Genomic DNA, 10824 nt, shown 5'->3' with positions numbered 1-10824 from the left:
TTGATTTTTTTTTTTTGCACCCTCAGATTCCAGATTTTCAAATAGTTGTATCTCAGCCAAATATTGTCCTATCCTAACAAACCACACATCAATAGAAAGATATTTATTGAAATTGTATAAATCTCAATTTTAAAAAATTGGCCCTTATGACTGGTTTTGTGGTCCAGGGTCACATATATAATGGTTGGAGTTCTGTTATCACTAGAATATCGTACTCCTCTCAGCCAATCAGATTCAGGGCTAGAAAGAAGGTACAAGCTAACTAAAATAAAATACAGCAAAAACATGATAAAATAATGAAAGTTTTTAAATGTCTCTTAAAGGTCTTATGCTAATATAAATACAGTGAAAACCCTAATATTTAAAAAAAAAATATTACAAATTAAAATATCTGTTTTCTATTTTAATATATTTAAAATAAAGTTTATTCCTGTGATGGCAAAGCTGAATTTTCAACATCATTACTTCAGTCTTCAGTGTCACATGATCCTTTAGAAATCATTCTAATATGTAGATTTTCTTGAAAACAGTTGTTTAAATATTTACATATTAAATATTTAAAAATTAAATATTTTTTTAGAATTCTATGAGTTCAAAAGTTCAAAAGAACACTGTTCATTTAAAAAATGTTTGTTACATTATAAACGCTCAGCTGTGAGTTTTGATCAATTAACTGCATCCTTCCTAAAAATTAAAGTATTCATTCCAGTCAACTAAGTGAAAAATAAATATACTAAAATGTAAGTACAAGTATACTACAAATACATTTACATATTATGTATTTAATAAAAATACCCTGCAGTTGAACTTTTAGTATGCTAAACTGGTATATTTAAAGTCTGCTAAATTGGAACAGCTATTTTTTTTACTTAATGCACTTTAATTTAGTCAACTAAAGATATACTTAAGTATATTTGATTTTGCTAAAGTGGAACTATTGTAAGTATACTTTAGGTACAGTAAATACTTTGCATTTAAAGACTGATATTATTTAAAGATCATACAATCCTCATCAACAGTGACATATTTTAGGCTTAATATTAGGAAATGTGCATTGTGCACAAGTAGTACGCCAAATAAATTTTAATTACAGTTTTTATATCAGTAAGTCTCAAGCGAGATGTCAGTAATTATGTTAATAGACTTGAACTATACTTAGTATAAAATAAATGCATTTTAAATCTCTTAGCTTTTACTAGGGTTGTTTTGATGATATTGGTTTATTGAAATAACAAGCGAAATATTAGATATATTACACAAAAGACAAGACAAAACAAAAATAATACTGATTAAGAATATTTTTTGCAGTATGTGTGTGGCCTGTTCCAGTGGTGAAGAGTGTGATAATTGATTATTTCACCATACCGTTCATTCATCTCCCTGCTCACACACTGCTCTGTAAACTGCTGCCTCTCCCCGGACGCACACGTAACGAGGGCCAGGCCTCCTGCTACCTCTGAGCTATCACCTCAAAGAGAGAGAGAGAGAGACTATGATTAATCAGATCTTCTAAATGCTGGCTACCCCCCAGAGAGGGCCCTTCAGAGCGAGGCTCTTAGGTCCCCACCTCCCGTAAACGCAGGGCGTTCAATCTTCACGGAGAGCTTCATTGTCAAAAGCAAAGGGAGAGGGGAAAAAAATCAGACTTTCATTTTAGGTTCAAGCAGAGCGCAGGAAAGCATCTACTGTCTGCTCGCCTCGGTACAAATTCACAGAGCACTCAGTGTTCAATAACCAGGCTCTTGCACACGCTGTCTGTCAGCGTTAGCTGTGCTAGCGCTCGTGTTTTGTTTCATGTTTCATTTCATTGTTTTTTGGTTTGTTTGTCTGTTGCATTTTGTCCAGTCTGAAATGAGTGTCTTTGAAAATAATCTGAAGATTCGTCCTCCGTTGAATGAAGGGTATTTTATTGTAAGCCAAAAGCATTGTCACTCTTATTTGTGGCAATTAAAAGGACAGTTAAAAAAAGAATCATTTATTTTTAAAACAGACTCAGTGGTGAATCAGTTGTATGTTATTGCATGCAGCCTGCGAGAAGAAATCAAAGATGTTTTCTTGCCATTAATTTGCGATATGCAGCCTTGTTGTCTTATTACATTCAATTCAGACTGAAAACCTGGATAAAATATGAATCTTTTTCTGTTAAGCTGTGCATTCAGAAAAGCAACACAGGAAACACTAAAATAAAAAGTGTGATCTTAAAGATTTGCTATTTAGATGAGATCATTCAAACTAAGATTGCTACTATAAACACTGCAGAATCCAAAATATTTCATAATCTTTCTAAATACTAAAACTGTTTATTTTGCATAGGATTGTTCAGTTGTCGTCCAGGGGCAGCTCAACATTACCCTTCAGAATAAAATTTACAGCTACCTCATGTAACTTGATTTTTCATTGATACATATTTAATGCACATACAATTGCTCTTGAATGGTCTCTCCACTGTTCCTCTTGCTGTTCCTTGGCTCCTCCGACCAGAGCCAATAATGCACACTGGTGTGTCATTCACATGCTAAACAGGGGCATCCAGGCACTTGTCCCCAGACTTACTAATCTATTGAGTCCCAAGACACAACCTTTCCTCCACGCCGAATGAATGTGTGAGCAGCAGCACCATCTGCAAATACCAATAGGAGAATATCAAGTATTCTTTGAGGCCGTATTAGACCCCCTTTGAAGGTGAAAGAGAAAGAGAGTGGGGCCGGGATTTTTTTTCCCTGGTATTTTCAAGGTCCTGCGATAAGCAACTGACTGTGATATCCGGCTGTCTGTCGGAATGATCTTCACTGGACTCAGAGGTGTTATTCTGAACGTCTGTCCTCCATCTGACCCTGCGAGATCTCACTCCGTCTGCACTCGTCCCTTTTATCGGTGCTTTAATCGTTATTCCGCTGGCTTTTATGTTACCGCAGTTCTCAAATAATTAAAGAAGATTTGAATAACTAGGAAATCATGAATGACAAAACAGTCTGTTAATGTGAAAAACACATATTTGCATTTCATTTTTTTAATGCCTTTTCATCCTGAATTTTAGACCTTAGCTCTTATATTTAATTTATGCATGGATGGATGGACAGATAGAGGGATGGATGGATGGACACAAAATGGATGGATGGATGAACAGACAGACAGACAAATGGAAAGTAGAGGAAGGGATGGACTATAGATGCAAATAGACAGATGCAAAATGCAAAGATAGATAGATAAATGGATGGATGGACAGATGGAAAATAAATGGATGGATGGAAGGACAGATGCAAAATGCAAAGATAGAGAGATGGATGGACAGACAGATGATGGATGAACAGACGGACAGATGGATGGATGGAAAATGGATGGATGGATGGACATACAGATGCAAAATGCAAACACAGATGCATTGATGGAAGTATCAATGGATGGATGGACAGACAAACAGAAAGTGAATGGATGGATGGATGGATGGATGGATGGATACAAAATGCAAACAGATTGATGCATGGATGGATGGATGGATGGATGGATGGACAGACAGACAGACAAACGGAGAGTGGATGGCTGGATGGACAGATGGAAAATGGATCGACAGACGGATGCAAAATGCAAAGACAGAAAGATGGATGGATGGATGAATGGATGGATGGACACAAAATGCATGGATGAATGGTTGGACAGACAGACCTAAAATAAATGGATGGATGCAAAAAATAGATCGATGGATAGACAGACGGATGGAAATTAATGGATCAACAAATAGATGGACGGACGGACAGATAAACAGAAAATGGATGGTTGGATGGACAGATGGATAATATGGATGATGACTGGAAAGATAGTGAAATGCAAAGATAGATAGATAGATAGGTAGATAGATAGATAGATAGATAGATAGATAGATAGATGGATAGATGGAAAATGGAGGGATTGATGGAAAGATGGATGGATGGACAGAAAATGGATGGATGAATGGATGGAAGGATGGACAGACGCAAAATGCAAAGATAGATAGATCTGATGGATGGATGGACAGACAGATGTAAGATAGATAGATAGATAGATAGATAGATAGATAGATAGATAGATAGATAGATAGACAGATAGATGGAAAATGGATGGATGGACAGACAGATGCAGGATGGATGGATGGATGGATGATGGACAGATGGATGGATGGAAAATGGATGGATGTATGCAAAATGCAAAGACAGATGGATAGACAGCTGGATGGAAAATGAATGGATGGATAGATAGATAGATAGATAGATAGATAGATAGATAGATAGATAGATAGATAGATAGATGAATGGATGAACGGATGGGTGGACAGATGCAAAATGCAAAGACAGATAGGCAGGCAGACAATGAAATGATATAAAGCCAAATAAAAAAAGTTTTTTTTTTTTCCAGCCAAACCCTCTTCATCCTGGTCTTATTGTATGAAATAACATTTAACAATCACTTAAAAATCTCTTTGGTCTCTCAGCCTTTAGGATCGTTTAGAGTCGTACACAGACGTGTGTTGTGTTCTCCTCTACTCTACTGTCAAGAGACCGTCATTGTGACTCTTAACTTCAGAATGAACTCTAATAGCAGCCCTCTCTCTCTCTCTCTCTCTCTCTCACTGCCTCCACCCTGACCCCGTTCCTCTTCCTTCCTTCCTTTCTCTCTCTCTCTCTCGATCTAAATCTATCTCTATTTCTCAGCCTAATCTCTGCAAGTCCGTGCATGAGTCATGCTGTCTGCCCACCCCGTCCCTGCGCTGGACAGAGACAGTGGGAAGCACTTAATGACGGCCTTGTTTAGTAATTCATTATTGATGATGCCTGTTTTCTCAGACAGAAGCATTATGGGGGCTGATTTTCCCTCTTCTGAAAGACCACGTGACCACACAGCCAACCCTGCACCCGATTCGTTCTGAATTAAAAGATCAGCCCTCTTTTATAATCAGACATGAAATCAAAATTGAACCGATTGACTTTCTTCATAAATGTTCCTTTATGTTGCATGATGATGTCTGACTGTGCATGATTCATCACTGTGCATATTATTCTGAAGAGTAATTTACAATGATTCCCCTACTGTTAACTGAAAAAAAGAGTGCAGGCAGTTTTATTCTAAAGAAAAAAATTATGTTTTTCTCAATATGCAATATCTTTTTCTATCTCTTTAATATTTTAGTATTTTCTGCTGATGAAACCAAGGCCGCTTGGACAAGAAACACTGTAGAAAACAATGTCATCCTATACTATTTCCAGCTGAATTTTCAGTTTCAAGTTTAATATTGGTCGTACTGCAGAAGTTAAATACGTATTTTTAAAAATACATATACATTTTTGTTATGCAATTAATACCATATTTATTTATTTTAAATATTATTTTATTAATTATTTATTAATAATGAACATTTTAAAGTAGATGCTTGAAACAAACATACAAATCACTACAGAATTTGTGTAATTGGATTTAAAACCTTTTAGACTGTGATAACTAGCATGTGCGTCAGTGTTCCTTGTTCCATTAAAAGTCATAATCGCAGACGAGCACTCTATCATAATAAGAGCATGACAATCCGACATGCCACTCTCTCCCAGGTTAAACAGCAGCAGATGGAGATTGTCTCTGGCTTCGTTTGTGAGCGGAATTAATTAGCAGTCACAGCAGCTGACACATCAGTTTTACACTGACCTGCAATTAAGAATAACACTTCTTTTTGGAGTGTGTGCATAGAACGGCCGTTTCATTGGCAACAGCCTGTGCTGCTTGATTTGTAATTAAAGTTTCTTTGGTCTCTGAGGCATTACGGGACTAAAGTGTAAACCCTAAGAACCCGTGAAGCTCCCAGACAAATTTTCATAACTGATACAGTTATTCCACATAACAACTTTGTTCTGAAATAGAGTGAGCTGTGTTGCTGTCTGCTGTCTTGGTGACATCCGAAATGAATACATTTTATTTATTGAATTTTAAGTTGAGCATGTCAAAATGCTGTCTAGGTAGGCAGCTCACTAGGTTTTGGAGCACTGGCTAACATGACAGCTTCATAAGGAACTAAGCTTGACTGAAATGCTTCTTTGTGCCTTTTGTCACCCAAACCCCCAGAATGCATTGGGGCAAGGGACTGAGGCGATAAGTGCGAGGCAAAGATGCATTTGCTCTGCAGCAGTGGCCACGGTGCAGATGTTGCAGGTTATTTCTGTGAAGTTTCATCATGATGCTGGGACACTGAACTCTGGTAATCTGCGCTTCTCTCCGGAGTGTGTTTGCTTTGGCAAGGGAACACTTCAGCGACCGTGTGTCTCTGTGTGTGCGCGTGAATTAATATTTATTTGAGGGTGTTAAAATTGGTTTGTAGATGTTAATTGCATGGTAATTTGATGTTTCTGTTGATGGCTTTGACATCAAATATCATTTCCATTTGAGCCTAAACTGACAAGGTGATTTTCAAACAGAAAATACTGTTTTGGGTTCACTTGTTTGCATACAATGTATTTGTTTCAGTATGATGTGTGAGCTACACCGGTCCATAAATACTGCTGTTCAGGGTTAGTGAGGAATAAACGAACGTTAAGTTAATGTGTGAAGTATGAAAGTGTCAAAAATGTAAAACAGGCCCAAGCCAGGTTGTACTCACCATGTTAATTGTTAATAAGATGACACATTCATTTACAGCAAACTATGGGATCCCTGGGGAAATTCCACAATGACACCCAATCCTTAAATAACATATTTACAACCACAATTACATATTGATTGACCTCCATGGAAAATACTAAAAATAAAACAACCGTTAACAACCGAAAAACCGTAAGCAAACACACGCGAATGATTGACAAACGTAAGCAAGCAGTATTTTTCTTCACTACTGTACATTTACCTTTACAGAGTATTCCCATTATTCATACAGAAAAAGTTTTCGCGTTCTGCTGCTGCGTTGTTTACTCGACCGTTTGCGCCTTGTGTTGTTAGGACGTGGTTTTTAAAAAATTTAGTTTAAAAGTTCAACATTGTAGTCTTGCTTATAAAAATGGATATCATATCAGATTACACTAAATTGTGAATTACAACTAAAAAAGTGTGAGGACACGCTATTGAAGCACAAAGTATGCTTTAATGGGGGTGTGTCAAAATTAATATGTGACCCTGGACCACAAAACCAGTCATAAGTATGGGTATATTTACAGCAATAGCCAACAATATTACATTGTATAGGTCAAAATAATCGATTTTTCTTTTATGTCAAAAATAAGTAGGATATTAACATTTTAAGATTATATTCTGTAAATTCCCCACTGTCAATATATCAAAAGTTAATTTTTGATTAGTAATATGCATTGCTAAGAACTTCATTTAGACAACTTTAAAGGCGATTTTCTCAATAATTCGATTTTTTTTTGCACCCTCAGATTCCAGATTTTCAAATAGTTGTATTTCGGCCAAATATTGTCCTATCCATACTGGAAAGCATCTTATTTATTCAGCTTTCAGATATATATATATATATAAATCTCAATTTAAAAAAAAAAATGACCCTTTTAACTGGTTTTATGGTCCAGGGTGACATAACAATGTGGAGTCAGTTTTTAAATTATATGTTTATGCTCTCATTACACATTTACTATTGATACTAAGTAATCTTTGATAATAAGAGTTTCATTTTTTGTTTAGACAGATGTGTTTGCATTGACGCACTTGTGTAGAGAATCTCGTACCCTTGAGCTAACCTTAACTTTGCCTTGTTTTTCAGAATTGTTCATGCCGTTGATTTCAAACCGTTATTTGGCTATCCTTGGATTCTCAAACAGCCCAGCAAGAGCTCATGCCTCTCTCCTAAAGACTTTAAGGCTTCCAGCTGTCATTACTTTCTCTAAAACCAAGCAATGGACCGTTGTGAGCCAAGCCAGCACTAACCGGTATTTTCGGACGGGGGAAGCTCTGAGTAGCCGCCGGACGAGGGTAAACCTTTCTAAAAACGCAGAGGATGTTCTTATTTTGTATTGAATCCTAAATCTATTGTTTGATCTAATTATTCTGCCTCTAAGGCCCTTTTATCCCGGCACTGCTGATGAAACCGAAGCGAAAGAGGAGGCAGAGTCTCCTGGTTGTTCGAGACATGCTAGGACATCCATAGCACAGAGAGAGATAAAGAGCGAGAGATAGAAAGAGAGCGAATAAAAGAGTACTGAGTGATTCAGTCACGTATAGCCCAGGCATTATCTAGCCAACAATAAAAGATTACATCATATCAGCTGGCATAATTTCTTCAGGGTCTTTTATTGATTCTTTGAATGGTGAGTGCAGCTGTTGAAAGTGTACAAAAGAAAGCCATTGTATTTACGGGATCACATCAGGATTTTATAGGCACACAAAAATGATTTGACGATTCAGCTTTCATTCGGAGGATGATCACAACTTTCATGTGGCTTTGTAACAGGTACACAACACTACAATTATGCTTAATTCCTCTTTGCATGCAAGATGAGCCAGCACTCCTAAACTGAGAACAAAAAATGGACAAACTAGGGAGAAAATATATTACAGTTTATTGTTACACTCTCATCTGTCACGGTTACAATTTTTTTTTATTTTACAGTTTTACAAAACTGTAAAATAAATATCGGCTTTATCCCAAATGGCACCCATGTAGTCCACATTTCGGAAGGATAATGCCAAATAGACTATTGGGTAGTAGTCTTCTGTGAAGTCTAGTGTGAAATCAACGGTGCAGCAGTGCAAAGAGGGCGCTCTTGAGCGTTCCTTTTATATAATAAAATGGCAAAATTTGCAATAAAATTTTCATTGTCCATAGTAAGCGATGCATAATGCATCGTTCAAACATTTTAAAGTCATTTTTAACATAAAAATGGGTTCAGATGTACTAGAAGTGGTAACTAAATACATACATACAGAGATAGTATGTTTAAGTACACTTAAGATGAACATTTAAGTACACTTATATGTTCTTAAGATTATCTTAAGAATTAGTAAAGAACAATTTTTAGTATATTAGGTACACATTTAGTTCCATATTAATAGAGCACTTGTTTTTTACCTGGGTGCACCATTTGGGACGGGGCCTTGCACAGTGAGTCTGAAATTTTCGTATGCATTTTCTTTTTGCATTCAACATCCTAAAAATTCATCACACACAGAAACCTTAAACACTGAGTCTGAAATTTTCATATGCGTTTTTTCGTATTCATCATCCTAAAAATTGAGTCTGAAATTTTCATATGCATTTTTTCTTATTTGTCATCCTAAAAACACGCACAGAAACCTTGCACACTGAATCAAAAATTTTCGTATGCGTTTTTTTTATATTCGTCATCCTAAAAATTCATCATGCACAGAAACATTGCACACTGAATCTGAAATTTTTGTATTCGTCATCCTAAAAATTTGTCATGCTCAGAAATCTTGCACGCTGAGTCTGAAATTTTCGTATCCTTTTTGGTAGTCATCATCCTAAAAACTGAGTCTGAAATTTTCGGATGCATTTTTTTGTGTTCGTCATCCTAAAAATTGAGCCTGAAAATTTTGTATGCTTTCTTCGTATTAATCATACTAAAAATTTGTCATGCACAGAAACTGCACACTGAGTCTGAAATTTTCGTATGCGTTTTTTCGTATTTATCATCCTAAAAATTGAGTCTGAAAATTTTGTATGCTTTTTTCGTATGTATCATACTAAAAATTTGTCATGCAAAGAAACCTTGCACACTGAGTCCGATGCATATGAATTAATCTGTTGCGAAAAAAAACAATCACAAAACAAAGGAGTCTTCAAACAGTGGGGATGGTTCTGTTGTCCTCTCTCTTCTTAAAACGAGAAGACGAAAGAGGAAATATTGGGTCCATCCAATCCTGAGATTGCATAGAGAGGAAGGAGAGTTATACCTCCTTATCAAGGAGCTCCGGGATTATCCCGAGAGATTCGAACTTTACTTCATGTTGTCAGTGGCTTTGCTAGATGAAGTGGATCAACTTGTCAGATGCCGTTCTAGATTTTGCTTGCTACGGATGCAAAAAATGCAGAAAACTGAACTCAATCCCAATTTTTTTAAAACGGACAGAAGTTTCAAAGGCAGTGTGTAAACATAAATGACACAACGTGAGGTCGTATTTATTTTTTACCTTTCGGACAAGAATTTCGGAATTGTGCAAGAACTTTTAGTGTTGCTATTGCAACAACTAGAGAAAGTGTGAATGCATTCGCATTGAAATTTCATAGGTTAAATGGGTCCATTGTCTATAATAGTTTAGCAATGTAGAGAATACATGTGACCGAGACAAGCGAAATCTGCATGTGAAACATTTGAATCTCTCAATCGTGTAGATTCCCATAAAAATAACACAATTTTGTTGGTTTGTCCACATTAGCAAAATTTTGTGGGCAAAAAGGGTCCACTGAAGCACAACTCATACAGAAGTCACGTTGAAACCAACAGCTTTCAATGGGCCAAATGTGTGCGATAGTCTTAAATCCGTTACGAAATTTGAATTGCGAAATTGCCAGTTGACTTGACTTCGCTCACAAAGTTTCACAGAGCAGTGGTAAATGTGACTTGACCTAAAAATCAAAACAATATTCATTTTTGGACATGGTAAAATGCATAATTTCTGCTCGACTATTCACGTCTAAGTGAATTGCAATTACTTTTAGTGCCGCTAGTGGCATAAAATGACACATTTGACACACTGTTGTAAACTGAAATTGCATTATGTAACAGGTTAAACCTATCAAAGTCACTGATGAGTATGAACAAGATGGGCGGAGCTACTGAGGAGTTTATTGATCCATTCAGGGGTTTCTGAGTGACTTAGGACAAGGGGTCTCACACTCTG

This window comes from Labeo rohita, chromosome 24, assembly GCF_022985175.1.
Source record: "Labeo rohita strain BAU-BD-2019 chromosome 24, IGBB_LRoh.1.0, whole genome shotgun sequence".
Classification (NCBI taxonomy): Eukaryota; Metazoa; Chordata; class Actinopteri; order Cypriniformes; family Cyprinidae; genus Labeo; species Labeo rohita.
This window is presented reverse-complemented; position numbering follows the sequence as displayed.